Source organism: Moschus berezovskii, chromosome 1, assembly GCF_049115385.1.
Source record: "Moschus berezovskii isolate FMDL1 chromosome 1, NW_MosBer_1.0, whole genome shotgun sequence".
Classification (NCBI taxonomy): domain Eukaryota; kingdom Metazoa; phylum Chordata; class Mammalia; order Artiodactyla; family Moschidae; genus Moschus; species Moschus berezovskii.
In genome coordinates this window covers 20,585,192-20,612,162 of record NC_142460.1, presented here as the reverse complement: position 1 = coordinate 20,612,162, position 26,971 = coordinate 20,585,192, and the positions used below count along the sequence as shown (strand labels likewise).

At 46.4% G+C, this 26,971-nt stretch overlaps 1 protein-coding gene and 1 long non-coding RNA gene across 4 annotated transcripts in view; one reads left to right on the top strand and one right to left on the bottom strand.

The window, feature by feature from the left end:
* Positions 1-18,416, bottom strand: part of LOC129552647 (uncharacterized) — an 87,471-nt gene extending 69,055 nt beyond the window's left edge. For both annotated transcript variants that reach the window (XR_008685277.2, XR_008685276.2), the window contains exon 1: positions 18,097-18,416. This is a non-coding gene — a long non-coding RNA (uncharacterized LOC129552647). The remainder of the gene's footprint in view (positions 1-18,096) is intronic.
* Positions 17,562-26,971, top strand: part of IFNAR2 (interferon alpha and beta receptor subunit 2) — a 32,329-nt gene continuing 22,919 nt past the window's right edge. For both annotated transcript variants that reach the window (XM_055421256.2, XM_088835759.1), the window contains exon 1: positions 17,562-17,695. The gene's annotated coding sequence lies outside the window, so the exon portion shown is untranslated. The remainder of the gene's footprint in view (positions 17,696-26,971) is intronic.

Genomic DNA, 26,971 nt, shown 5'->3' with positions numbered 1-26,971 from the left:
AGTACATTATGCCAAATGCTGGGCTGGATGACTCACCAGCTGGAATCAAGATTGATGGGAGAAATATCAATAATCTCAGGTATGCAGATGACACCACCCTTATGGCAGAAAGCAAAAGAAACTAAAGAGCCTCTTGATGAAAGTGAAAGAGGAGAGAGAAAAAGCTGGCTTAAAACTCAACATTCAAAAAATTAGGATCATGACATCTGATCACTTCTTGATAAATAGAAGGAGTAAAGTGAAAACAGTGACAAATTTTATTTTCTTGGACTCTAAAATCACTGCGGATTGTGACTGCAGTCGTGAAATTAAAAGATGCTTACTCCTTGGAAGATAAGCTATGACAAACCTAGACAGTGTATGAAAAAGCAGAGACATCACCTTGCCCACAAAGGTCCATCTAGTCAAAGCTATGGTTTTTCCAGTAGTCATATATGATATAAGAGTTGTATCATAAAGAAGATTAAGCACTGAAGAACTGATGTTTTTGAATTGTGGTGCTGGAGAAGACTCTCGGGAGTCCCTTAGACTGCAAGATCAAGCCAGTCAGTCCTAAAGGAAATCAACCCTGAATATTCATTAGAAGGACTGGACTGATACTGAAGCTGAAGCTCCAATATTTTGGCCACCTAATGCATGGAGCCAACTCATTGGAAAATGCCCTGATGCTGGGAATGATTGAGGGCAGGAGGAGAAGGCAGATTGAATCCACCTACAATGCAGGAGACTCTAGTTAGATTCCTGGGCTGGGAAGATCTGCTGGAGAAGGGGAAAAGCTACCCATTTCAGTATTCTGGCCTGGAGAACTAATCCATGGGATCACAAAGAGTCAGATAGGACTGAGCGACTCTCACTTTCATTTTGGGACTTCCCAGGTGGTGCTAGTGGTAAAGAATCTGTCTGCCAATGCAGGAGACTTGGGTTCAATCCCTGGGTCAGGAAGATCCCCTGGAGAAGGAAATGGCAACCCACTCCAGTATTCTTGCCTGGAGAATCCCATGGACAGAGGAGCCTGGCGGGCTGCATTCCATGGGGTCACAAAGAGTCATACACGACTGAAGACACTTAGCACAGGAGAAGGAGGTGGCAGAGGTTGTGATGGTTAGACAGCATCACCAACTAAACGGATACGAATTTGAGCAGATTCCTGGCGACAGTGAAGGACACGGAAGCCTGGAAAGCTGCAGTTCACAAGGTCGCAAAGAGCTGAACAGGACTTACTAACTAAACAACAACAACAAACTTACATTGTGCGATAATTACATCTCGATGAAACTGGATAAATACTAAAAACAAAATAACTAATTGATTTGAAGCAGGAAAAATGTGGACCCGTGATAAGAGAATGTCATGAACTGGAGTTGGTGATGGACAGGGAGACCTGACGTGCTTCAGTTCATGGGGTCACAAAGAGTCAGACACAACCGAGCGACTGAACTGAACTGAAGGATTATGATCATTTATTCCCACCCAGTGTACCTAGGATCTAATTAAAAATGAAGCAGAAAACAAAGAGTACTTTTTAAATGGAAGAACATGCAGAATAAGAAAGCAGGGCAGAGGAAGCCCTTGGTTTCCAGACAGCACCAAAGAGGCAGTGACTGACTTCCTCAGGACAAACTCCTCACCCTGGAAAACTTCCAAAATGCAAGAGGAAATTAGCATTGGTTCTTAGAAAAGCTCCCCTGTCCATGGCATGCTGCTCCAGGCTAAGAATACTTGAGTGGGTTGCCAAGATCTCCTCCAGGAGATCTTCCCAACCCAGGGATTGAACCTGAGTCTCTTGAGTCTACTGCATTGGCAGGCAGGTTCTTTACCACCAGCATAGGAACCCCTCGTCTGAACATATCTGGGGCGATTGAGTCATTTCCATGCACTGAGACCTCAGGGTGCCCGGTTTTGCATTGCCTCCGCCTCCCCAGTGCCTCTGGGCCCTTTCCGTCAACCTTCAGATACACTTGCGTCTACAGTTTGGGGCAGAAAGGCTAGTGAGGCTGCACCTCTCTCCTCCCGACAGCCATCACATGCAGCACTAGCTCCGTCCCCGCCTTCCCAGCAAAACTTCTCACAAACCAGTCCCCTCCATTCTCGGTCTCGGTCCTAAGCCCACGCCTTCACCCTCCACTGGGCAGCATGTGTGCTCCACCAGGTCACAGGCGCCTGCTCAGCGCCTGACTCTCCTGACACTTGGTGCCCTTTAACCCTGGGCCACTTCCTCTGTGCTCCCTCTTCCCCTGGCAGCTGGGACAGCACCCTGATTTTTTTGTCATCTCCCTGACTCTCCTCTCCCGTCTCACCCCCAGGCGCCACTTCCTCTGCTGCCCCTACATGTTAAATGTTGCCTGTGGCTCTGTCTTCGCGTCTCCGGCTCCTACTCCCTCCTCTCTCTGGAGTAGCTCATTTGCTCTCAGAGCATCAGCTGCCTTTTGCACACCTGTTGCTGTTGTTCAGTCAATAAGTCGTGTTTGACTCTTTAAGACTCCATGGACTATAGCACACCAGGCTCCTGTCTTCCACTATCTCCCAGAACTTGCTCAAGCTCCTGTCCATTGAATCAATGATGCCATCCAACCATGTCATCCTCTGTCACCCCGTTCTCCTCCTGCCCTCAGTCTTTCCCAGCATCAGGGTCTTTTCTAATGAGTAGGCTCTTCACATCAAGTAGCCATTGGAGCTTCAGTTCAGCATCAGTCCTTCCAATGAATATTCAGGATTGGTTTCCTTTTGATTGACTGGTTTGATCTAGTTCTAGCAATCATGGAGGCTGGTGTCCTGGAGATCTAGGGAAGAGATGATGTTGCCACTTGAGTCTGAAAGCATTTTGAAGGCAGAGTTCCTTCTTCCCCAAGGGACTTTTAGACTTTTCTCTTAAGACTTTCAAATGACTGGATTGGACCCATCCTCATGACGGAGGGTGATCTGCTTTACTCAAAGTCTATTGATTAAAATATTAATCACATCTTTAAAAATACCTTCACACTATATCTAGACTGAGATTTAATGTAAAGCTAGGTACCATGGCCTATATGAATAATCAAAAAACAATCTATAATAAGAATAGAAAAGAGTTTTCTGAGTCAAATAAAAGACTAGCCTGGAAACCATCTTCCTAGATTAATCTGAGAAGCTGCTCCAGAGAAGCCTGGTTTTTCAGCACAGTTTTACATCTTGCCTGAGCAAAGAAGATTAACCAAATTATAGATATATTTCTTTAAGGTAAAACACACACACACATACAGATCAGCACACACACAGCAAGTCAGCCTGGCCTTGGCACCTGGGAAGGGAGTCTTAGCATCAAAGGAGCACCAGCATTGGTGTCCCAGGATGAGATGCATTTAATCTTTATTCTTAACATGGACGTTCTTTATTTTTTTTTCTGATGCCCTTTTCTCTAATAATTAAAGCATATGTACAATGTATGTTTGATAGGTCACAAACAGATTGTTTTAGTTGGCATAAAATTCAAGTTAACTCATGAGTAAGTCAGAATGACTTCCGTATATCTCACCATGTGAACATTTATCACCTACTGTAGCCTGGGTACCTTAACCATCACACATACCGTCTTAGAAAATGGCACCACCGAATGTAAAGTGGTACAGTGGCCATGCAGAAGAGTATTGGAAGTTCCTTATGAAACTAAAAATAGTTATCATATGATGCTGCAGCCCCATTCCTGGCACATGTCCAGAGAGAATCATGATTTGAAACGATATCCGCACTCCAGTGTTCACCGAAGCGCTAATGACAGTAGCCGGGACATAGAAACAACCTCAGTGTCCACTGCAGAGGGACGGACGGAGAAGACGGGGCGCACACAGACAGCAGACACCGCCCAACCACGAAAGAGCAAAGCACTGCCATCTGCACCCACATGGAGGGATCCGGAGACCGGTACACCGCGCGGAGCCAGCCAGAGAAAGACGAGCGCCACGTGACACTGCACACACCCAGAGTCTACAGAATGGCACCAATGAAGTAACTTACAAAACAGAAACGACATCGCAGGTGCAGGAAGCAAACTTACGGTTTACCAGGGGGTGGTAAGAGAGCGGAGGGATGGATTGGGAGCTGGAGACTGACATGCACATGCTACTCTATACAGAATAAGTGGCTAATAAGGATACACTGTAGAGCCCAAGGGCTTCCCTGGGGACTCAGATGGTAAAGAATCTGCCTGCAATGCAGGAGGCATGGGTTCCATCCCTGGGTTGGGAAGGTTCCCTGGAGGAGGGAAAGGCTACCCACTCCAGTATTCTTTTCTGGAGAATCCCCATGGACAGAGGAGTCTGACGGGCTACAGTCCATGGGGTCACAAAGAGTCAGATACGACTTAACACAGGGAATTCTACTCAATATTCCATAATGACCTATATGGGGAAATGTGTAAAAAAGAGGGAATATATGTACATGTATAACTGATTCACTTTGCTATATACCTGAAACTGACACAACACTATAAATCAATTATACTCAGGAATGCTGGGCTGAAAGAAGCACAAGCTGGAATCAAGATTGCTGGGAGAAATATCAATAACCTCAGATATGCAGATGACACCACCCTTATGGCAGAAAGTGAAGAGGAACTAAAAAGCCTCTTGATGAAAGTGAAAGAAGAGAGTGAAAAGGTTGGCTTGAAGCTCAACATTCAGAAAACAAAGATCATGGCATCTGGTCCCATCACTTCATGGGAAATAGATGGAAAAACAGTGGAAACAGTGCCAGACTTTATTCTGGGGGGCTCCAAAATCACTGCAGATGCTGATTGCAGCCAGGAAATTAAAAGACGCTTACTCCTTGGAAGGAAAGTTATGACCAACCTAGTTAGCATATTAAAAAGCAAAGACATTACTTTGCCAACCAAGGTCCGTCTAGTCAAGGCTATGGTTTTTCCCATGGTCATGTATGGATGTGAGAGTTGGACTGTGAAGAAAGCTGATCACCGAAGAATTGATGCTTTTGAACTGTGGTGCTGGAGAAGACTCTTGAGAGTCCCTTGGACTGCAAGGAGATCCAACCAGTCCATTCTAAAGGAGATCAATCCTGGGTGTTCACTGAAGGACTGATGCTAAAGCTGAAACTCCAATACTTTGGACACCTCATGCGAAGAGTTGACTCACTGGAAAAGATTCTGATGCTGGGAGGGATTGGGGGCGGGAGGAGACGGGGACGACAGAGAATGAGATGGCTGGATGGCATCACCGACTTGATGGACATGAGTTTGAGTGAACTGAGGGAGTTGGTGATGGACAGGGAAGCCTGGCGTGCTGTGATTCATGGGGTCGCAAAGAGTCGGACATGACTGAGCGACTGAACTGAACTGATACTCCAATAAAAATTTTTAAAAAGGAAAAGAAAACGGTGCCACCATCCAAGAGATGTCTAATCTAGGATGCTGGGGGTTTGCCTTGTCTTCTAATGTAACCCTCACTCCACACAGTCAATCCAGCACCCAGGTCTATTTATTCTTCTTCCTAAATATTTCTAATCCATGCCTACTGCCAAAATCCTGGTTCAGCAAGAACCTCTGCACTGCACTCTGCATCCCAGTCTCTCCTTTTCAGATCTGTCCTAGACACAGCAAGGAGAGAACTTGTTAGTCTGTAAACTGGATTGTGCTAATTTCCTGCTCTGGACTCACCACGAAGGCCACAGCTGTCACACAAGTTGAAACAGGTGTGATCTCTGACTGACTGAGACATCACAAGTGGTATTTTGGTGTGTGAGTTTCCAGAGTGGAGAAGAACTCATGGTAAAGTTCTGAACAAAACAAAGCACAAGCTTCACTCAATTTACACAGCAGTTACATTTGTGGGAAATTCAATTGTATTAAAACTACATGTCCAAGTCTGCTCAGGCTGGTATGACAGTATGCCATAGATGGAACGGTTTAAACAGCACGGCTTTATTTCTCGTGGCTCTGGAAGTTTGCAGCCTATGATCCAGGTTCTGATGAGTATGGTTGCTGGGAAAAGTCTCTTCCTCTTCTTTTTGTGGTTTAGTCGCTAAGTCGGGCCCAGTTCTTTTGCAACCCCATGTCTGCCCGCAGGCTTCTCTGTCCATGGGTTCCCACAGGCAAGAATACGATTTCCTTCTCAGGGTATCTTCCCGACCCAGGGATCGAACCCAGGTCTCCTGCATTGGCAGGTGGATTCTTTACCACTGAGACACCAGGGAAGCCCCTTCCTCTTCTCAAGAGGGCACTAAGCCCATCGAGAGGGCTCATAGCATTTGTCTTGGGGTCTCTCTTTTTTTTCTTTTTTACTATTTACTTATTTAATTATTTAGCTGTGCCAGGTCTTAGCTGTGGTGCTTGGGATCTTTTATCTTTGTTGCAGCATGGAAACTCTCAGTTGCAGCCCGTGGGATCTAGCTCCTTGACCAGGGGTCCAACCTGGGCCCCCTGCTTTGGGAGCAGAGTCTTAGCCACTGGACCACCAGGGAAGAAGTCCCTGTCTTGGAGTTTCTTATAGCTTCCCTCTGTGAACACTGAGGGAATTCTCCCCGGAGTCGTTGCTTCCCAACGACCCACTGGGACCTAGGATTGAGTCCAGGCAACTTGATCTGCCAGCCTCATATGAGTGCCATGCCTTCCTGGGCTTCTCCCCTAGAAAGGTAGGGTCTCCTGGATATCCATCAGCTTTCTGTGCACAGAGTTCTCCCAGCACATGGTCAGAAGACATTGGGAGAGTTAGGGTACATGAGAAAACAGTGAGGTTTAGGCTTTTAAAAAAAATCAATCTACATTTCATTTATGTGGTAATTCACTAAATGATGCATTTAGTAATGCATATGCAAAATTAATTCATTGCCACAATAAAAAGTCTCAGGAGACTTTAGGAATCACGTGGTCTATCAGCATGTTCTAGACAAGCACGTTGTCTCAAATTCCCTGCTTTCTTTTTTTCTTTCCTTTCCAGCCTTGGTGGCTCCCATTTCCCAAGCAAGCCTGGGGGTGATCTCGAACCGACTCAAGTGCAGTGGCCACAGGGCCCTGGTATACTACCCCATGCAGGGTAAGGGTGTGCGTGTGGGTAGAGCCAAGCCCTAGAGGGTAGTGCTGGCTTAAAAAGAGGGTGAAGGAGTAAGGAAATGATTCATTCTGAGAACCGGACGTGGGGAAGGAGGGTCACGTGCTTATGGTCTAGTCCGCTAGCTGAGGTTGGGTGACAGAGGCCGCCCACTCTGCACGGGTCACACAGGGCCCCGAGGTGTCAGGCTGCAGAAAGAAGCAAGCCCCTCACTACCCCACTCCCCCCACCTGCCTGGGCGAAGGGGGGCAGCTGCATGGAGAGGCTAAATGTGGTCAAACTACCCTGGTGTGGGGTTTCTGGGCCCAAGACCCAGGTGGGGAACTGACCCCCAACACCCTCACACCTGCAACATTGAGGGAGAACTCGCTGTGGGCACAGCAACTAGACTCTCAGCTCGGAGTCACCAAGCAGAAGCTAGAACTCAGCATTTGATCTCACAAGTCAACTTGACTGAGGTTGAAACCTGAATCCCGTTCTCTGACTCCCTGACTTGCCATTGTTTCCACTGAACTCCTCCCCACGCCAAGGAGAGCAGAGGGGTGTAGGGGTGTGGGGTTTTATGAAGGGAAGGGTCAGACCCACATCAGTATTCTTTTCGGCCCAGAGGAATTCCTTCACAGATCCCCTCCCATTCGGAAGCCTTTGATTTGTTAAGAGTATTCCATATTTAGAAATTCTCTCTCTACAAACCACCTTCATGACCCTGTTCACGCATCTTGTTTTCAGCAGATGACTTTGCCGCATACTTCCTACAAAAAGCAGAAGTTGTCAGACACTCTGTTACCTTTGCCACCAAGTCTACCCACTCTGCCTTCCTTTCTCCTGTTACAAAAGACAAAGGGTCCCTTCTACCTAAGACAGGCCTCCGCCACCCCCAGTGTTCCTCCTATCTCAACAATTTCACTCTTTATCTCTTCCCAACGATTGATTTACCACTCTCTATGAGACCATGTTCAATAGAGTGTGAACACACATAGTATTCTCCTGTCTTAAAAACGAAGTGAACTTAAGTGAAAGTCGCTCAGTTGTGTCCGGCTCCTTGTGACCCCATGGACGGTACAGTCCGTGAAATTCTCCAGGCCAGAATACTGGAGTGGGTAGCCTTTCCCTTCTCCAGGGGATCTTCCCAACCCAGGGATCAAACCCAGGTCTCCTGCATTGCAGGCAGACTCTTTACCAGCTGTGCCACAAGGGAAGCCCCATCTTAAAAATACCCATCCCTTCAAACAACAGTGAGATCCCACTATACACCCACTAGAACGGCTGACATGTCAAACACTGACAGCAGCGAGTGCTGGTGAAGATGTGAGGCTGGGCAGAAGTGAAACTGTCACTCACTGCTGATGGGAGTGCAAAATGGCACCGCCACCTTGGAAGACCGTTCGGTAGTTTCTCACAAAACTACACGTAACTCTTAAAATATGATCCAGCAATGGCAGTCTTTGACATTTACCTATGAGCTGGAAATCTTCACACCAAAACCTACACATGGATGTGGATAGCAGCTGTATTCATAATGACCAAAATCTGGAAGCAATCAATATGTCTTTGAATAGGTGAATGGATAAACAAATTGTGGTACAAATTGTGGAATATTCAGTTCAGTTCAGTTCAGTCACTCAGTCGTGTCCGACTCTCCGCGACCCCATGAATCACAGCACGCCAGGCCTCCCTGTCCATCACCAACTCCCTCAGTTCACTCAAACTCATGTCCACAGAGTCGGTGATGCCATCCAGCCATCTCATTCTCTGTCGTCACCTTCTCCTCCCGCCCCCAACCTTTCGCAGCATCAGACTCTTTTCCAGTGAGTCAACTCGTCGCATGAGGTGGCCAAAGTATTGGAGTTTCAGCTTTAGCATCAGTCCTTCCAATGAACACCCAGGGTTGATCTCCTTTAGAATGGACCTGTTGGATCTCCTTGCAGTCTAAGGGACTCTCAAGAGTCTTCTCCAACACCACAGTTCAAAAGCACCAATTCTTCGGCGATCAGCTTTCTTCACAGTCCAACTCTCACATCCATACATGACCACGGGAAAAACCATAGCCTTGACTAGACGGACCTTGGTTGGCAAAGTAATGTCTCTGCTTTTTAATATACTATCAAGGTTGGTCATAACTTTCCTTCCAAGGAGTAAGCGTCTTTTAATTTCCTGGCTGCAATCAGCATCTGCAGTGATTTTGGAGCCCAAAAAAATAAAGTCTGACACTGTTTCCACTGTTTTTCCATCTATTTCCCATGAAGTGAAGGGACCACATGCCATGATCTTTGTTTTCTGAATGTTGAGCTTCAAGCCAACCTTTTCACTCTCTTCTTTCACTTTCATCAAGAGGCTTTTTAGTTCCTCTTCACTTTCTGCCATAAGGGTAGTGTCATCTGCATATCTGAGTTTATTGATATTTCTCCCGGCAATCTTGATTCCAGCTTGTGCTTCTTCCAGCCGAGCGTTCCTCATGATGTACTCTGCATAGAAGTTAAATAAGCAAGGTGACAATATACAGCATTGACGTACTCCTTTTTCTATTTGGAACCAGTCTGTTGTTCCATGTACAGTTCTGACTGTTGCTTCCTGACCTGCATACAGGTTTCTCAAGAGGCAGGTCAGGTGGTCTGGGATTCCCATCTCTTTCAGAATGTTCCACAGTTTATTATGATCCACACATCAAAGGCTTTGGCATAGTCAATAAAGCAGAAATAGATGCTCTTCTGGAACTCTCTTGCTTTCTCCATGATCCAGCGGATGTTGGCAATTTGATCTCTGGTGCCTCTGCCTTTTCTAAAACCTGCTTGAACATCTGGGAGTTCACAGTTCACATATTGCTGAAGCCTGGCTTGGAGAATTTTGAGCATGACTTTACTAGTGTGTGAGATGAGTGCAATTGTGCGGTAGTTTGAGCATTCTTTGGCATTCCCTTTCTTTGGGATTGGAATGAAGACTGACCTTTTCCAATCCTGTGGCCACTGCTGAGTTTTCCAAACTTGCTGGCATATTGAGTGCAGCACTTTCACAGCATCATCTTTCAAGATTTGAAATAGCTCAACTGGAATTCCATCACCTCCACTAGCTTTGTTCGTAGTGATGCTTTCTAAGGCCCACTTGACTTCACATTCCAAGATGTCTGGCTCTAGGTGGAATATTACTAAGCACTAAAAAATGTACTATCAAGTCACAAAAAGATATGGAGAAACCTTAAATGAATATTGCTAAGTAAAAGAAGCCAGTCTGAAAATGCTGTGAAGTATGTGATCCCAATTGTATGTGATACTAGAAAAAGCACAACTATGGAGACAGTAAAAAGATCAGCAGTTGCCAGGGACTAAGGAGGAGAAAATGGTGAACAAATGGATGGAACACAGGGCACTTTTAGAAACTACTCTGTGTGACGCTGTAATGATAAATACACATCATACCTTTGCTACAACTCTATAGAATGTAGAGCAGGAAAAACATGTACAGCATGAACAGTGAGTCCTAACAAACTAGGGACTTGAGTTGATAACAAAGTATCGACCAAAGTATAATAGACTCACCAATTATAACACAGTCATGTCTGACTCTTGGCAACCTCATGGACTGTAGCCTACCGGGCTCCTCTGTCCATGGGATTTTCCAGGCAAGGGTACTGGAGTGGGTTGCCATTTCCTTATCCAGAGGATCTTCCCAACCCACCGATCGAACCCAGGTCTCCCACATTGCAGGCAGACGCTCTACCGTCTAAGCCGCCAGGGAAGCCCAATTATAACACGTGTACCACATTGTTACAGGGTGTTATAGAGGAAACTGGAGGGAAGGGAAATAAGAGGGTCCATTCTGAAGAGTGTGCTCCTAAGTCCCATTTGTTCATAAGTCCAACAGAGTTAGTCTAACTAACACCATCGGCCTTAAGGTACTGTACTATGATAGGTTTGTGATGCTTTTCACATAAATAATACTCATTAAAAAACCAAACAAAAAATAAAGAGAAATTTTTAATCTTACAGTATGGTACCCTGAAAAGTACAGTGGTACCCGCTACATCGCCTCTGCTGTTGCACTTGCTCTGGACACCCCAGGCTTGACATACAGACTCCGCCCTTCTGTGCTTTATACAGTTGTCCTTGCTCAGTCGTGAGCCGGATCTGCCTCTGCAACGCCATGCACCGCACCCCGCCAGGCTCCTCTGTCCACGGAGTCTTCCCAGCAAGAATACTGAGGTGGATTGCCACCACCAGGGGATCTTCCCAGACCAGGGACCCAAACTGTGTCTCCTGCATCGGCAGGAGGGTTCTTTGCCACTGAGCCGCCAGGGGCACCCGCTGCGCGCAGTCCTGTGCAGTAAAGCACAGACGCACAGTCACTTGTAGAAGGTGCGCGCATGCGGCGGTGCACACCACAGGCATGAACCAATATACGACTGGAGGCGGCAACGCACAGTCACGTCTTTGAAAGTTTGCAGCTTGAAGGAGACTTACTGTAAATCTAAAACTGCAGTTATTTTGTTTGTTTAGAGTTTGTACCACCACCACCCCAACTTCCCCACCCACTGGAACATAAGCCGAGAGAACAGCAGGAACTCGGCCTGTGTCATATACATTAAGTCCCCTACGTATGGATGAACCCTGTTCATCCGTAAGTCTAGTTTGCTTGGGTAAGTCCTGCAAAGTTAGCCTAGGTACATAAAAAACAAAAAAATACACACACAGAAAAACCAAAGAAAATGTTTTTAATCTCACAGTACATTACTTTGCCAACAAAGGTCCATGTAGTGAAAACTATGGTTTTTCCAGTGGTCATGTATGGATATGAGATATGGACTAAAGAAAGCTGAGCGCCAAAGAATTGATGCTTTTGAACTATGGTGTTGGAGAAGATTCTTGAGAGTCCCTTGGACTGCAAGGAGACCCAATCAGTCCATCCTAAAGGAGATCAGTCCTGAATATTCATTGGAAGGACTGATGCTGAAGCTGAAACTCCCATACTTTGGCCACCTGATGTGAAGAGCTAACTCATTTGAAAAGACCGATGCTGGGAAAGATTGAAGGCGGGAGGAGAAGGGGATGACAGAGGATGAGATGGTTGGATGGCATCACTGACTCAATGGACATGAGTTTGAGTAGGCTCCGGGAATTGGTGATGGACAGGGAGGCCTGTCATGCTGCAGTCCATGGGATCGCAGCAACTCCGAAGGGTTGGACATGACTGAGCAACTGAACTGAACTGACAGTACCTTGAAAATTACAGAAGTGCTGGCTACATCCCCACTGCTTTCACAGTTGCTTCCAGACATCCTGGGCTTGACATAAACATAGTGTATGACTATACTCTCTACCGTACTACACAGTAAAGCACACAAAAGCACAACCATGCAACAACATATACCAGACACATGACTGGACATGTGAACACACGTTTGAATCTTTGAAAGTTCACAGCTGGAAGGTTCATATGACTGTTCTGTGCTGTCTCCAAAACCTACAACAGGGCTTGGCATCAATGAATATTCCTGAATAAATGAACAAATGTGTATTTTTAAACATAGACTTTATGGGAATATAGAGCGTATAGTGGGGATTCCCAGGTGTCTCAGAGGTTAAGAATCTACCTGCCAATGCAGGAGACACAGGAGACTCGGGTTCAATTCCTGGGTTAGGAAGATCCCCTGGAGGAAGAAATGGCAAGCGAATCCAGCATTCTTGCCTGGAGAATCCCAGGGACAGAGGAGCCAGGCTCCACGGGGTCACAAAGAGTCAGACACAACTGAGCGATTGAGCATGCACATGTTAGCAGAAACTACAAAAACAAAAAACCCCAGGGAAGGCTGTCTCTTTAAAGAAAAATGGGAGAAAACATTGGTCTACAGATCATATAGGACAGAGATGTCCCACAGTCCCCTTCCCCGCCACAGTTTCCCCATCTTTAACATCTTGGACTAGTGTGGTACGTTTGTGAAAATTGATGAACCAATATTAATACATTAGTATTAACCACATGTTATAATAGTCACATTAGAACTCTCCATGTGTCTTATACAGCTCTATGGGTTTTGATGAAGGTGAGATGTCATGTACCCACCTAGGCTAAGAATTCCAAATTCTCTATCATATCTTAGTCTGGTTCTCAAGCCTACTTTGTCTCTTCAGATTGTGTTTTTCCTGCTTTTTGGCATGCCTCATGCTTTTTGTAGAAAGCTGGACACGATGTGTCAGATAACAGGAGCTGAGCTAAATAATCATTCACTGTGCAGCACCATGTTTATCTGGCTAGGAGTTAGTCTGTGTTTAATGTTTGCTGCCCCTATAGGTGTCTGACGCTTTCACTGCATCCCGTGTCCTCGTGTTTTGTCTTCCCTTTTGTCTCTGGATTTCCCTAGAAGCTCCTTCTTAAATAGAGTTGTAATCCACTGGAGTCCTATGGGTGCAGTGAAAGGTTTTGTGAAGGGAAAACATTCAGTAATCTCAAAGTTAAATTTCAGAGCCTGTTTCTCTTTTTAATGGGCCTGAACCTCTGGACTGTGACCTTCAGAGGAGCTTCTTAGCCTCTGCCCTTCTGTTTTTTTTCCTCCCCTAATGTCAGAAAGGTTTGAGGGGGCTGAGTTGTCTAACTGTCTTTGAGCTGGGTCAAACTGGTGTTGTTGCTGTTGTATAGTCACTCAATTGTGTCCAACTCTTTTTGACTCCCTGGACTGTAGTCCACCAAGTTCCTCTGTCCACGGGATTCTCCAGGCAAGAATACTGGAGTGGGTTGCCATGTCCTACTCCAGAGGAACCTTCCCAACCCAGGGATCAAACTCACATCTCCTCCCTCTGGCCAAATAGGAAGGAAGCTTTCTCTGTTGTTCACCGTGAGAACCTGGTGGGACACTTGTGAAAAAAGATCAAGAAAGCAGAAGGACTCCACTAAAACTGGGTCTCCGGGAGTTTCTGACTCTCAAGCTATTAGTCAAGTATGGTTTGCTTTCCTGTTTCCTGAGGCTTCTGTTCCTTGTCCACTGATTCTCTGAGATGCACTCGGACATCCTCTTATGATCACCTCTGTGCCTTTCATATGGAGAGGCATTAGCAAATGTTAGTTAATTTAATGGATGAAAATTACAAAAACACCCTTGTTAGAAAGCTGAAAGTGAAACTGCTCAGTTAGAATAACCGATATAGTAAGTGTATTTTTCCCTTCTCTTTCAAAAAGATTTTAACATTTACATTTCAGTAGCTTTAATGTTTAAAATATACATGTGTTTTATTGTAAGTTACCTCGTCTTCTAATTTGCAAATTGACGGAATATAAATAATAGGTAAACAAAATAATGAGAGACTGCCTTGCCTCTCTACCTGCCCCCAAACACACTGATTAGTCACTAAGTCTTGTCTGACTCTTTGCAACACCATGAACTGCAGCACTCCAGTCTTCCCTATCCTTCACTACCTCCCTGAGTTTGCTCAGACTCATGTCCATTGAGTCAGTGATGCCATCCAACCATCTCATGCCCCCTTCTCTTTTCATCCTCAATCTTTCCCAGCATCAGAGTCTTTTCCAGTGTGTCAGTTCTTTGCATCCAGTGGCCAAAGGATTGGAGCTTCACCTTCAGCATCAGTCCTTCCAATGAATATTCAGGGTTGGTTCCCTTTAGGGTTGACTGGTTTGATCTCCTTGCAGTCCAAGGGACTCTCAAGAGTCTTCTCCAGCACCACAGTTCGATAAGCAGCCCAAGGGACTCTCAAGAGACTTCTCCAGCACCACAGTTCGGTAAGTCAAGGGGCAAGACCCACAGAGAATGGGGAGCCGATATTTACAATGTATACACAGGACGCTTGAGCCTGGAACTATACCAAGCCTTTACAACTCAATGGTATTTTTATCCCTGTTTTATTGATTGGAAAATTACGATCTGAGCAGTTTTTAGAACTTTGTGGGGGAGGAGTGCAGGAGAGAATTCATTCCCTCTTTTATTCGCTATTTACTCTTTTATTCACTCATTCAACACATTTTTATTGAATGGATTAAATTGAGTGCATTGTTCTAAGTGCCAGGCACTGTCCTAGCCCCTTAGGATACAATCGCCAAAATCCTTTGTCTCTTTTTTTGGGCTCCCAAATCACTGCAGATGGTAACTACAGCCATGAAATTAAAAGACGCTTGCTCCTTGGAAGAAAAGCTATGATCAACCTAGACAGCATATTAAAAAGCAGAAACATTACTTTGCCAACAAAGGTCCATCTAGTCAAAGCTATGGTTTTTCCAGTAGTCTTGTATGGATGTGAGAGCTGGACTATAAAGAAAGCTGAGCGGCGAAGAACTGATGCTTTTGAACTGTGGTGTTGGAGAAGACTCTTGAGAGTCCCTTGGATTGCAAGGAGATCAAACCAGTCAGTCCTAAAGGGAATATTCATTGGAAGGACTGATGCTGAAACTGAAGCTCCAATACTTCGGCCAACCTGATGCAAATAACTGACTCACTGGAAAAGCCCCTGATACTGGGAAAGACTAAAGGCGGGAGGAGAAGGGGATGGCAGAGGATGAGATGGTTGGATGGCATCACTGACTTGATGGACATGAGTTTGAGCAAGCTCCAGGAGTTGGTGATAGACAGGGAAGCCTGGTGTGCTATAGTCCATGGGGTCTCAAAGAGTTGGACACAACTGAGCAACTGAACTGAACTTTCCCTACAGAGCTTACATGGGTAGGGGCAGAAGGCGTGGTCTTAGTAAAGTGTGCCTGCATGCTAAGTCGCTTCAGTCATGTCGACTCTTTGCCACCTACTGGACCATAGCCTGATAGGCTCTTCTGTCTGTTGGATTCGCCAAGTAAGAATACTGGAGTGAGTTGCCATTTCCTCCTCCAGGGGATCTTTCAGACACAGGGATCGAAAGTCTCCCATGGCTCCTGCATTGCCGGCAGATTCTTTATGGCTGAGCCATCCCAGAGTGTTCAGTTCAGTTCAGGAAGTTCACATACTGTTGAAGCCTGGCTTGGAGAATTTTAGTATTAATTTGCTAGCGTGTGAGATGAGGGCAATTGCGAGGTAGTTTGAACATTCTTTGGCATTGTCTCTCTTTGGTATTGGAATGAAAACTGACCTTTTCCAGTCATGTGTCCACTGCTGACTTTTCCAAATTTGCTGGCATATTGAGTGCAGCACTTTCACAGCATCATCTTTCAGGATTTGAAATAGCTCAACTGGAATTCCATCACACCTCCACTAGCTTTGTTCATAGTGATGCTTCCTAAGGCCCACATGACTTTGCATTCCAGGCTGTCTGGCTCTAGGTGAGTGATCACACCATTGTGGTTATCTGGGTCATGAAGATCTTTTTTGTACAGTTCTTCTGTGTATTCTTGCCACGTGTTCTTAATATCTTCTGCTTCTTTTAGGTCCATAATATTTATGTCCTTTATTGAGCCCATCTTTGCATGAAATGTTCCTTTGGTACCTCTAATTTTCTTGAAGAGATCTCTAGTCTTCCCCATTCTATTGTTTTCCTCTATTTCTTTGCGTTGATCACCGAGGAAGGCTTTCTTCTCTCTCCTTGCTATTCTTTGGAACTTTGCATTCAAATGAGTATATCTTTTCCTTTGCCTTTAGCTACTCTTCTTTTCTCAGTTATTTGTAAGGCCTCCTCAGACAGCCATTTTGCTTTTCTGCTTTTTTTTTTTCTTGGGGATGGTCTTAATCTCTGCCTCCTGTACAATGTCATGAACCTCCGTCCATAATTCTTCAGGCACTCTGTCTATCAGATCTAATCCCTTGAATCTATTTGTCATTTCCACTGTATAATTGTAAGGGATTTGATTTAGGTCAAAGCTGAGTGGTCCAGTGGTTTTCCCTACTTTCTTCAATGTAAGTCTGAATTTGACAATAATGAGTTCATGATCTGAGCCAACGTCAGCTCCTGGTCTTGTTTTTGCTGACTGTATAGAGCTTCTCCATCTTTGACTGCAAAGAATATAATCAATCTGATTTTTGTATTGACCATCTGGTGATGTCCATGCACAGAGTCTTCTCTTGTGTTGTTGGAAGAGGGTGTTTGCTATGATCAGTGTGTTCTCTTGGAAAAACTCTGTTAGCCTTTGCCCTGCTTCATTTTGCACTGCAAGGCCAAAAATGCCAGGTATCTCTTGACTTCCTACTTTTGCATTCCAGTCCCCTGTGATGAAAAGGACATCTTTTTGGGGTGTTAGCTCTAGAAGGTCTCCTAGGTCTTCATAGGACCGTTAAACTTCAACTTTTCAGCATTTACTGGTCGGGGCATAGACTTGGATTACTGTGATGTTGAACAGTTTGCCTTGGAAAGGAACAGCGATCATTCTGGCCCCAGGGTGTACACGTGGGTAAAGCACAAGCTCTGGTCCTCACCCCCCCACTCCCCGCCGCGCCGCCCCGCCCCGCACGCTATCCGAAAGCAGCCGGGCGCGCGCACCAGCGCTGGAGACTTGCTCCACCTCTCTGGGCGGAGACCCCGAGATCCATCCGGGGCGCCCCGGGTGCGGAGGCTGCGGGCCACCACCGCTCCCCCTCGGCTCGCGTTTGCCGGGCGCCGGCGGCCCCTGCGGAAGGGGCCGACAGCAGCCCGCATCGGGGTCGCGAGCGCCGAGCCGGGGAGCGGAGGGGCGGCGGCGGAGTCCGGCTGGAGCGGGTGGGCCCGAGGCTGGCACTCCGAGGGCAGCGGCGAGGCCACACTGCCAAGGTACTGCGGGCCGGCGGGGCGGGTGAGGGTGGGGAGGGCACCGGGCGACGCGGGCTCTGCGCCGCCGGTTCCCGGAATCCCTCTCAGGGAGCCTGTCTCCGCCCGGGACTCCTCCTCCCGCCTGCGCCCCGGAGCGCAGGGTTCTGCCGCGCGCGCCGCCGCACCCCTGCCCCGGGGCGTCCCCGCTCCGAGCTCCCCGCGGCCCTGGAGGGTCCCCTGCGGCCGCGCTGCCCTCGGCCCTGTCCGGCGTCCTCCGTTCATCGCCCCCCACGCACCCTCCCAGGGACCGCTTGTTTGTACTTTCAGCCCTGCAGCCCCCCGGCCCGCACCTGACCCCCCAAGGGCCCTGGCCGCTTCGAGGTGAGAGGCAGATTCGTTAGGGCCCACGGCGCCCTGCAAACCTGGGTTGCGGCTCGCGTCTCCGGTTCGGGTCTTCCGTCCGCCCTCCAGCAGAACACAAGGGTAGGCATAGTCTGTGCCCGCGCCGGAGACGGGTACCGAGGGACCACCGGAGCTGGGTGGACCTACGTCCTTGCAGACCCATCGCCTGGAAGCCGGAGTGGGGACAGGGCGATGGGACAGCGTCGCGGAGACAGGAGTGGGCCCGCGTCCGGGGCCGGGAGGGAGTGAGGAGCCGGGTGCGAGTCGGCGCTTCACGTTTCGACTCTGACCGACGGAACCAGTTAAACCCAGTTACGAGCTGGATCCTTCAACCCACTTAACGCAGCGAACGACGGCTTTGAGGAACTCTAGCTGTCCCGTCTCTTTGTGTCTCTTTCTCTTTCAATATTTGTTTGATCTTGCTTTTGTTTGACAAAAAAAAGTCTTAGCAACTGAGTGGAACGAGGTAGGCGTTGCGGAGGCAGGTGCTGCAGGAGCCCTGGGGTCCCAGTCCCCCTCCCGCTCCTGGTCTCATGCGAACTGACCCCGGGACCAACTGGGCTGCCACCTGCCCCGCAGCTTGGCCAGGTTTCAAAGTACCCGCCTCCTGCTGTCCTGACTGGGAGAGGACAGGGGTGAAAGCAAGACCGTAGCAAAATTTGCTCTAAAGAAAACATCTATCAGTGTGCCCTTAGTGGGTAAGATTTGACCCCATTGTGGCAGAAAGTGAACTTCTGAGTTCTCTAGTTCATGAGTTGCTTTTCAACGTTGGATCATCAAAAATCGGCGTGACTCTTTTATCCTTACCTGTATTTCTTCTAATGTTTCTCATGTATTTATTTCAAACTTAAAGACAATCTGCCTGAGATTTGGTTCCTGAAATTTGACACCTGGTAATTTATCTTAAAAAAAAAATAGAGGAAGAATCATTGCCTGGAGGTACTGTATTGAAACTGAAACTTTTATTAAAATGTATTTTCCATCCTCCTCCACTTGCATACACAGAGCATGCTGGACTTCCTGTGACATTTACAAATCCTCAAACTACTGTAGTCTGAAGCATGTGTATTCTTTGATGGTCAATCATATTTTACCAAAAGACACAATGATGGATATAAGGTGTACTTTAAAAACTTTTAAGTCACTGGGTGGGAAAAACCACTGTCAATCATGGTATGTCGTGCCACCATGCAGAGCTCCCTGAGTTCACAGATGTTCAGAGGCCAAAAGGAACTGTGTGTTTTATAATTTGTGGATAGGATCTCCTCGCAGAGCTTGATGATACTTTTCCCTGAGGACTTTTCATTGTTTCAAAGAACGAAACTGGTGGTGTACAGTTCAGGAAGAATAAATGAGAACGGTTTGCTGGGAGCGCAGTTGGCCAAAGTAAGGGCGGTAAGAAGTGGAGTAAGGAGAACACGAAAGAGGGAACGAGAGAGGGAGAGAGATGGATGATGTTGGGTAGGGAGTAGTTCAGAACCACTGAGGATCTTTTCGAGAACCAGCAGGAAAACGAATTCATTCAGTATCCCCACAAGCCGGGGTTTAACAAACTGGTACATGGGAGAGTTACTCTTAAACCCTGTTTTTCTGAAACACTGCTGTTTTAATTCTGAGGTTTTTAAAAATATATTTAAAATTTCAGTGTATCTGACCACCAGAAAAAAATGGTAGGGAATCCACAAAATTCCTAAAAGTGCTCTCTAATAAATAAGAAAGAATGAAACCATGAGTTTTAGCATGACTTAGCTGTTTCCTTTTCGGACAAAGGAGCAGCAGGCGCTTTCTGCTCGGGGTGGGAGGGAAATATACTGGGGGGCGGGGCGGGGGATGCAGGACAGGAGAAGCCAGCACCAGAATCAGGGGACCCCACAAAGGCCCCACGGTTGACCTACCCCTCCTCGACCCTGCCTGCAGGACAGTTAACTGGGTGTTCCAGGAGAAAGCAGAGCCCAGACTACACTTCCTTGATAGGCGCACCCACATCCCAGCACCAATGCTTTGGGCTAGAGAAACTGCCCAGTCTTCACAGAACAAACTGGAATCAGGCACAGTTTATAAAAGGAGGTCAGGATTTCACTCCACTGTATCACAATTGCAGGAGACAAAGGAATGGAAGTATGAACGAGGTAAGCAGAAATGGTGTGGGGAAAAAAGAAAGAATATGATAGCTTGCAGGATTAGTCACTTAGTCGTGTCCGACTCTGTGACCCCATGCACTCTAGCCCACTAGGCTCCTCTGTCCATGGGATTCTCCAGGCGAGAATACTGGAGTGGGTAGCCATTCCCTTCTCCGGGGGATATTCCTGACCCAGGGATCAAACCCCGGTCTCAAGCACTGCAGGCAGATTCTTTATCACCTGAGCCACCAGTGATAGCTTGCAGGAATCTTACTAAAAAGAAAATATTACTCTTGGGACAGAAGGCCATTCTTTACAATAGCTTTTTGTCGTTGTTTATTTATTTAGTTGTGTCTGACTCTTCTGCAACCCCAAGGACTAAAGCCCGCCAGGCTCCTCTGTCCATGGGATTCTCCAGGCAAGAATACTGGAGTGGGTTGCCATGTCCTCCTCCAGGGGAATCTTCCCAATGCAGGGATCAAACCCAGGTCTCCTGCTTTGCAGAAAAATTCTTTACCATCTGAACCACCACAATAGCTTTAGATCCTTCAAAAATTGATTTAAAAATATGAATTCAATAAAAGAAACTCAAAGGTAAGAAAAAATTTTAATTGAGATGAAAAGGAAGATTGCAGACATACGGGAATACACTGAAGATCACTGAAACATAATTACAGAAGAAATAAGAGGAAAGAATAGAATAGATCCTGCTGAAAGTAAAAATATTTTAACATAGGAAAGGCTCTTAAGCCCCAAAAATTCAGAGACAAAGGTAAAGTCATTTATTAAGAATCCGATGTGGAAGACTGATAAAGCACAGTCAGGCATTAGGATAATTGAGTTTCCTGACACAGTGAGACCAACAAATGGAACTGAAAATGCAAACAAAAATGAGATAAATTTTATTGAAATGAAGAAAAAATGGTCTGTAGGCCAAAAGAGCATGACATTTTCAAGGAAATTTTCATATAGGAATGCTTAGTACCATGATATTTTTAGTAGTTTAAATTCAAAGGAAAATAATTATTATTATTTAGGAATTGAAAAAAGAGTAAATAAAAAAGAGACAAATCACATCAAGTTGCTCTCAGACGGCTCCAGGGCTGTGCTAGATGCCAGAGGACAATGGTTCCAAGAGAAAAGTTCTAGGGAAAGAAACTTTGTCCCAAGAGGGTGTGTCATCTAGCTAGAAGATGTCATTCAGGCTGAAAGTCAACAGAAAGGGGCTTCTTCAGATATGAATGAACAAAGGAAATTCAGCACCCATGAGCCCTTATGGAAAAAAAGACTGCTAGAGAATAAAATCCAGCAGATAGTAAATAAAGAGAGAAGTCAGAGGAAAGAACTCAGGCCTCAAGAACTCATGCTATGAAAGACTGCTGGCCACAATAGAGAGTCCAAGTGCCACAACGAAGACCCAGCACAGCCAAAAAAGAGAACAGACAAGGACTGTTGGTGCGCATTTATTTAAACGTGGAATTGATATAAAACATCTTTGGAAAGTGTGGAATAAAGTGTGATTATTATATAACTCTGGGCACACACACAAAAAGAAAAAGCAGTCAAGGAGGGGCGGAAGAGGAAGATGGAAGGAAATATGAGAGTAGGCCCTATTGTTCTCATCTTTGAAGGCGTGGGTCAGTAAACAGAGATGAACAGTTAGTGCTGTGAATATCGAATTCCAACTTCCAAAGTCTTTGTAATTTTTTTAACTTTGGAGGGATATTTTAGGGAGTTATTCTTTCTTATGAAAATAATTGAAATGTCAGCAATTTTTCTGCCTTTGCTTCAGCTTTTTCCAAGTAAAATTAAATTTAGACAAAAATACCGTGTGTGTGTGTGTGTGTGTGTGTGTGTGTGCGCGCGCGCGCGCTGTGTGTGTACATAGAAAGATCTCTGGGATTATGTTGTTCATTAATGTTAATGATGGAACTATCTGGATGCTGAGATTTTACTTTTATGCCTTATTTTTATTTATTTATTTTTTTAATGAGCGAGTTGAACTATTCTTACCAAAACAAGAAATAAACCAGAAACAAATATGCCAAGATATTAACAATGGTTGATGCCCGGTAGTAAAAATTAAGATGCTTATTACTTTCTTCTTTGTGCTTTTTTGTATTTTTTTTTAAATTTCCAGGGGGGAAATATATGTCATTTTATTTGTAGAGTTTTTCTAAATCCATTCATTCACTGACCAGCAAAGATGTGCCAGGTGTCAGGCTGTGCCAGATAGAAGAAACGACACAGTTCTGCTCTCTACCAGGAGAATAGGAGGCAGCAAGTTCTGTGAGGGTTGTCTGTCTGTCTGTCTTTGTTAGGAGGAGTTGAAACTCAGAGAAGAGTCACTTTGCCACAGTAGCATCCATTTAAACTGGGCCTTGAAAATTAGTAGTGTTTGTCTGGGTATCAGTGACAAGGACTGTTGAGGGAGGGAGGAAGGGAGAGGGGATGGTGGTGATAGGAGATTCAGAGTAGGTGTGATTTGTGGCTCAGAGTTCAGAGCAAGACACTTGTGTGGGCCACTTGAACTGTGGTGTGGAGAAGACCCTTGAGAGTCCCTTGGGCTGCAAGGAGATCCAACCAGTCCATCCTAAATATCAGTCCTGAAAATTCACTGTAAGGACTGATGCTGAAGCTGAAGCTCCAATACTTTGGCCACCTGATGCGAAGAACTGACTCACTGGAAAAGACCCTGATGCTGGGAAAGATTGAAGGCGGGAGGAGAAGGGGAAAACAGAGGATGAGATGGTTGGATGGCATCACCAACTCAATGGACATGAGTTTGAGTAAACTCCGGGAGTTGGTGATGGACGGGGAGGCCTGGCGTGCTGCAGTCCATGGCATAACAAAGAGTTGGACACGACTGAGTGACTGAACTGAAATCAGATCTAAATGTAAATATAAAAGCATTTAAGCCCGATGGTGAATCACCAAATTATAATACAGAGTTGGCATTTCCTAGCACATCTTGGGAGAATTCCTGGAAGTAGGTGGAAGCAATAAACTCAAGCCCAGACTCAGGAGGGGAGCAAAGAGGAAGAGAGGGTTCCCATGGGCACACATCCAGGGCCAGTGCCACTGCCCACAGGTGCCAGGGTCCCTTCTGGCCTGGCAACCCTGGGCACACATGCACTTGAACTTCAAGGCTGCCCACAAGTCCTCAGAAATGGACTCTGGAAAAGGCAAACCCTGAGTCTCCCCTTTCCAAGGATCTGCCATCCCAACCCATAGCATGCTGGCAGACAGTGAAGAGTCTTTAAACCTCTGCTCCTGGCCCTGCTATGTACCCCGATCAAGACTGATCTTAACATTTAACTCCCGCCAGACCAGGAAGCCACCCACTAGGCAAGGCGGGCCAGGGATAGCTTCCACTCTGCCTGGCCCAGCCTCCCTGCACACACTCCAGGAGGGCATCAATGCACCATGATCGCTTTCCCACCCTGTGACCCAGATGTTGCCCCCACGAAAAGAACATCAAGCAGTCACAGGACAGCAATAAACCAACAGTGGGACCCTTCCTGTGTGCAGGGCCCCTGGGGTGACTGAACCTGGCCCTGGCTGCAGAGATAAGAGTAACCAGAGCTTTAGGAAGGCTGAGCTGCTTGGAGTCAGGGAGAGTTTTAAAGAGCTTCATGAACAGTTCCAGGCGGGATGCCAAGATGCCAAATTAGATTTTCCAAGCAAGCAAGAATCTGCTTTCAGAAATCTAATTGGAAGTGGAGTATGAGTCACCAGGAACAAAGAAAGGGAGGCAACGTCCTGTGGCCCAGAGCAGGAGAGAGGGGTTCTAGTTGTGTAGTTGTGTGTGTGTGCTTTCAGTTGCTGAGGAGAGGGAAGGCTCTGCAGAGGCAGAACAAGGGCAAAAGTGTGCCGCCATCAGAACAAAACTGACCAGAGGCCACAGGACAAGTGCTCAGGTAGGAGGGAGTCACCCCCACGGTGGCATTCCACGGCCTCGGTGCCTCCAGCATCTAGAGAACGTCCACGACCAGACAAGCCCTCTGCTGAGGAGTGATGAAGACAGATAACGTCGCATGTCGTAAAGACGTCTCTGTGGCTGTTCTAATGATGGTACACTTCCCAGGGGGCTCAGTGGTCAAGAATCTGCCCGCCAATGCAGGAGATGCAGGGGTCGTGGGTTCCATCCCTGGGTGGGGAAGAGCCCCTCGAGGAGGAAATGGCAACCCACTCCACTATTCTTGCTGGGAAATCAGAAGGACAGAGGAGCCTGACAGGCTACAGTCCAAGATGTTGTGAAGAGTCAGACACGACCGAGCACGCACATGTTATGGGAAAAGTGGAGGTGCCCGGATAGTTCGTGGGTGGTAGGTGGCAATTTTGACTTGGAATCTTTTGGCTTGATAGCATGATAGTCAAGGGGACTTTTTAATGTGTTCTTAGCTTGAATTCACGTCTGCTACTTGGTGGTCATTTTTCACTTTGACTGGGGGCTTGGTGCTACCCCAGTGTTTGCGGGGACAGGAGAACACCCTGTGTTTGGATGGAAACAGAGATCTGAGGGAGAGAAGGGATGAGACTGACTGGGGGCTCCATAAAATGCTTCAAGACTTCCTTTCTTACCTTGGAATGAGGAAGACTTTCTAACTAACTCAAAATGCAGATGCTAAGAAAGAAAATACCTTTAAGTCTAAAAGCTCAGAAGTTTCCGTTAAAAAAGAAAAAAAGCCACACAGGCAAATCAAAGGACAAGTGACAATGGCAGAGAAAAATAAAAAAGATGTGACTCATATCACAAAGGGCCAGTTTGCCTCCTACTTAAAAAGTTCCTTCAAACCGATGTGAAGAAAGAAATCTTAAAAAGAGGGCATATATGTAAACGTATAACTGATTCACTTTACTGTACAGCAGAAACTAACACAGCATTGTAAAGTAACTATATTCCAAAAAAAATTTAAGAATCAATGTAAAAAAAAAAGCAACGACTCAAAGATAGACAGTTAACTCGAAAGGAAACACCTCTGCCATATATGCTCGGTCTTAGAATAAGAAAAGTACAGAGTTAATATAAGTCTGAAGACAACTCTGCATTTATGAATTTGATTTTCAGAAATCCAAGCGCTTGATGGTTATCATTATCATAATCATTATTTATCATTATCATTCCCTACAAGCTCTTCCTTTGTGGGGAAGCAGAAATTCTCACACATTGCAAGAGGTTGTGTAAACCACTACAACCACAAGGGCGAGAGCGTGGCCATCTCTATCAAAAGTACAAATGCAAGGATGTCCCTGGTGGTCCAGTGGTTAAGACACCATGCTTTCCTTGCAGAGGGCCAGGGTTCTATCCCTGGTCGGGAACTAAGATCTCATAAGCCTCACGTTTAGTGAAGCCAAAAAAAAGACACGCATGGTCACTTTGTGCCTGGCCTCTTCTGTCTGCCCCTGCAAACCAAGCCTCCACCTTCCCCACCTTTTACTGCGCCCTGGGATCCCATCGTGTATGGGTACAGCCGCCAGCTGCCTTGTCCTGTGGCTTCGACTGGAGTCAGCCAGTGGGGAGCCCCAAGAGAGGAGAAGGAAGACAGTGAGGCACACCTGTGCTCCTCGCGCTGGACTCTCTCTGTTCTAATTCCAGGCTTGGGACGTTCCCTCTGTACCTCAAGCCCACGATGATAACAGCCCTCGCTGATGTTACTTTCAGATGCTATGCTCGTCCTTAAGGTTGGCCTGAGGCCAGCTCACACATTTGTCTTAAATAGTCCCTTGATGAAAATCTTCCTTAACTTAGCCAGAGTTGAACGTGCTCTTACCTGCTGGGACCCTGACTGAACCCCCTTTGGCCTAGCAGTCCTATTTCTGGGAAGCTTTCTCACACTTAGACTTGACATGCTCAGAATGAGGCATTTTCAAGAGAATCCACTGCAGAAACAGTTGGAAGTCACTCAAATGTTCTTTGTGGCGACGGGTCATATAAATCACGGTATGTCCACAGGGTAGACTGTATGTAACTATTTAAACAACAAACAACAAAGAAATTCTCTTTGGCGCTGATACAGAAAGAGCTCCCACGTTTATTTTTAAGTGGAAAAAAGCAGGAATTGGACGGGGAATGTATACGCCACGTGTGTACTAAGTCGCTTCAGTTCTGTCCCTCTCTGACCCCCACCAGGCTCCCCTGTCCCTGGGGTTTTCCAGGCAAGAACACTGGAGTGGGTCGCCGCGCCCTCCTCGACCCTTGGGTCGAGAAGATCTCTCTTGTGTCTCCTACATTGGCAAGCAGGCTCTCTACCACTAGCGTCACCTGCTATCTCTGTATTTGGAAAAATAGGGTTGGGGGGAATAAGAATCCATTTTTGTATTTGCTTATGCATGAAGGTGAACATGAGCTTGGGCAAACTCCGGGAGACGGTGAGGGGCAGGGAGGCCTGGCGTGCTGCCGTCCACAGTGTCTCAAAGAGCTGGACGTGACCAGGTGACTGAAAAACAACACGCAGGAGGTATTCTGAAGGACTAACCAAAAAAAATAAAAATAGTTTTCTGAAGGGAGCAAGACACTTCAAAATTTGCTTTTTTGTATATTTAAATTTTTGGAACCAAATGACTATTGGTCCCACAAGCTGAGATAAAGTTCCTTGTGTAAATGGGGTGAATGATCCAGCTCCCAGAAGGGCAGAGAGGAAACCTGCAATCAGGAATTTCTTGCTGGGGACTTCCCTGGTGGCCCAGTGGTTAAGAATCCACCTTGCAATTCAGCAGACGCAGTTTCAGTCCCTGGTCAGGGAACTAAGATCCCACATGCCACAGGGCAACT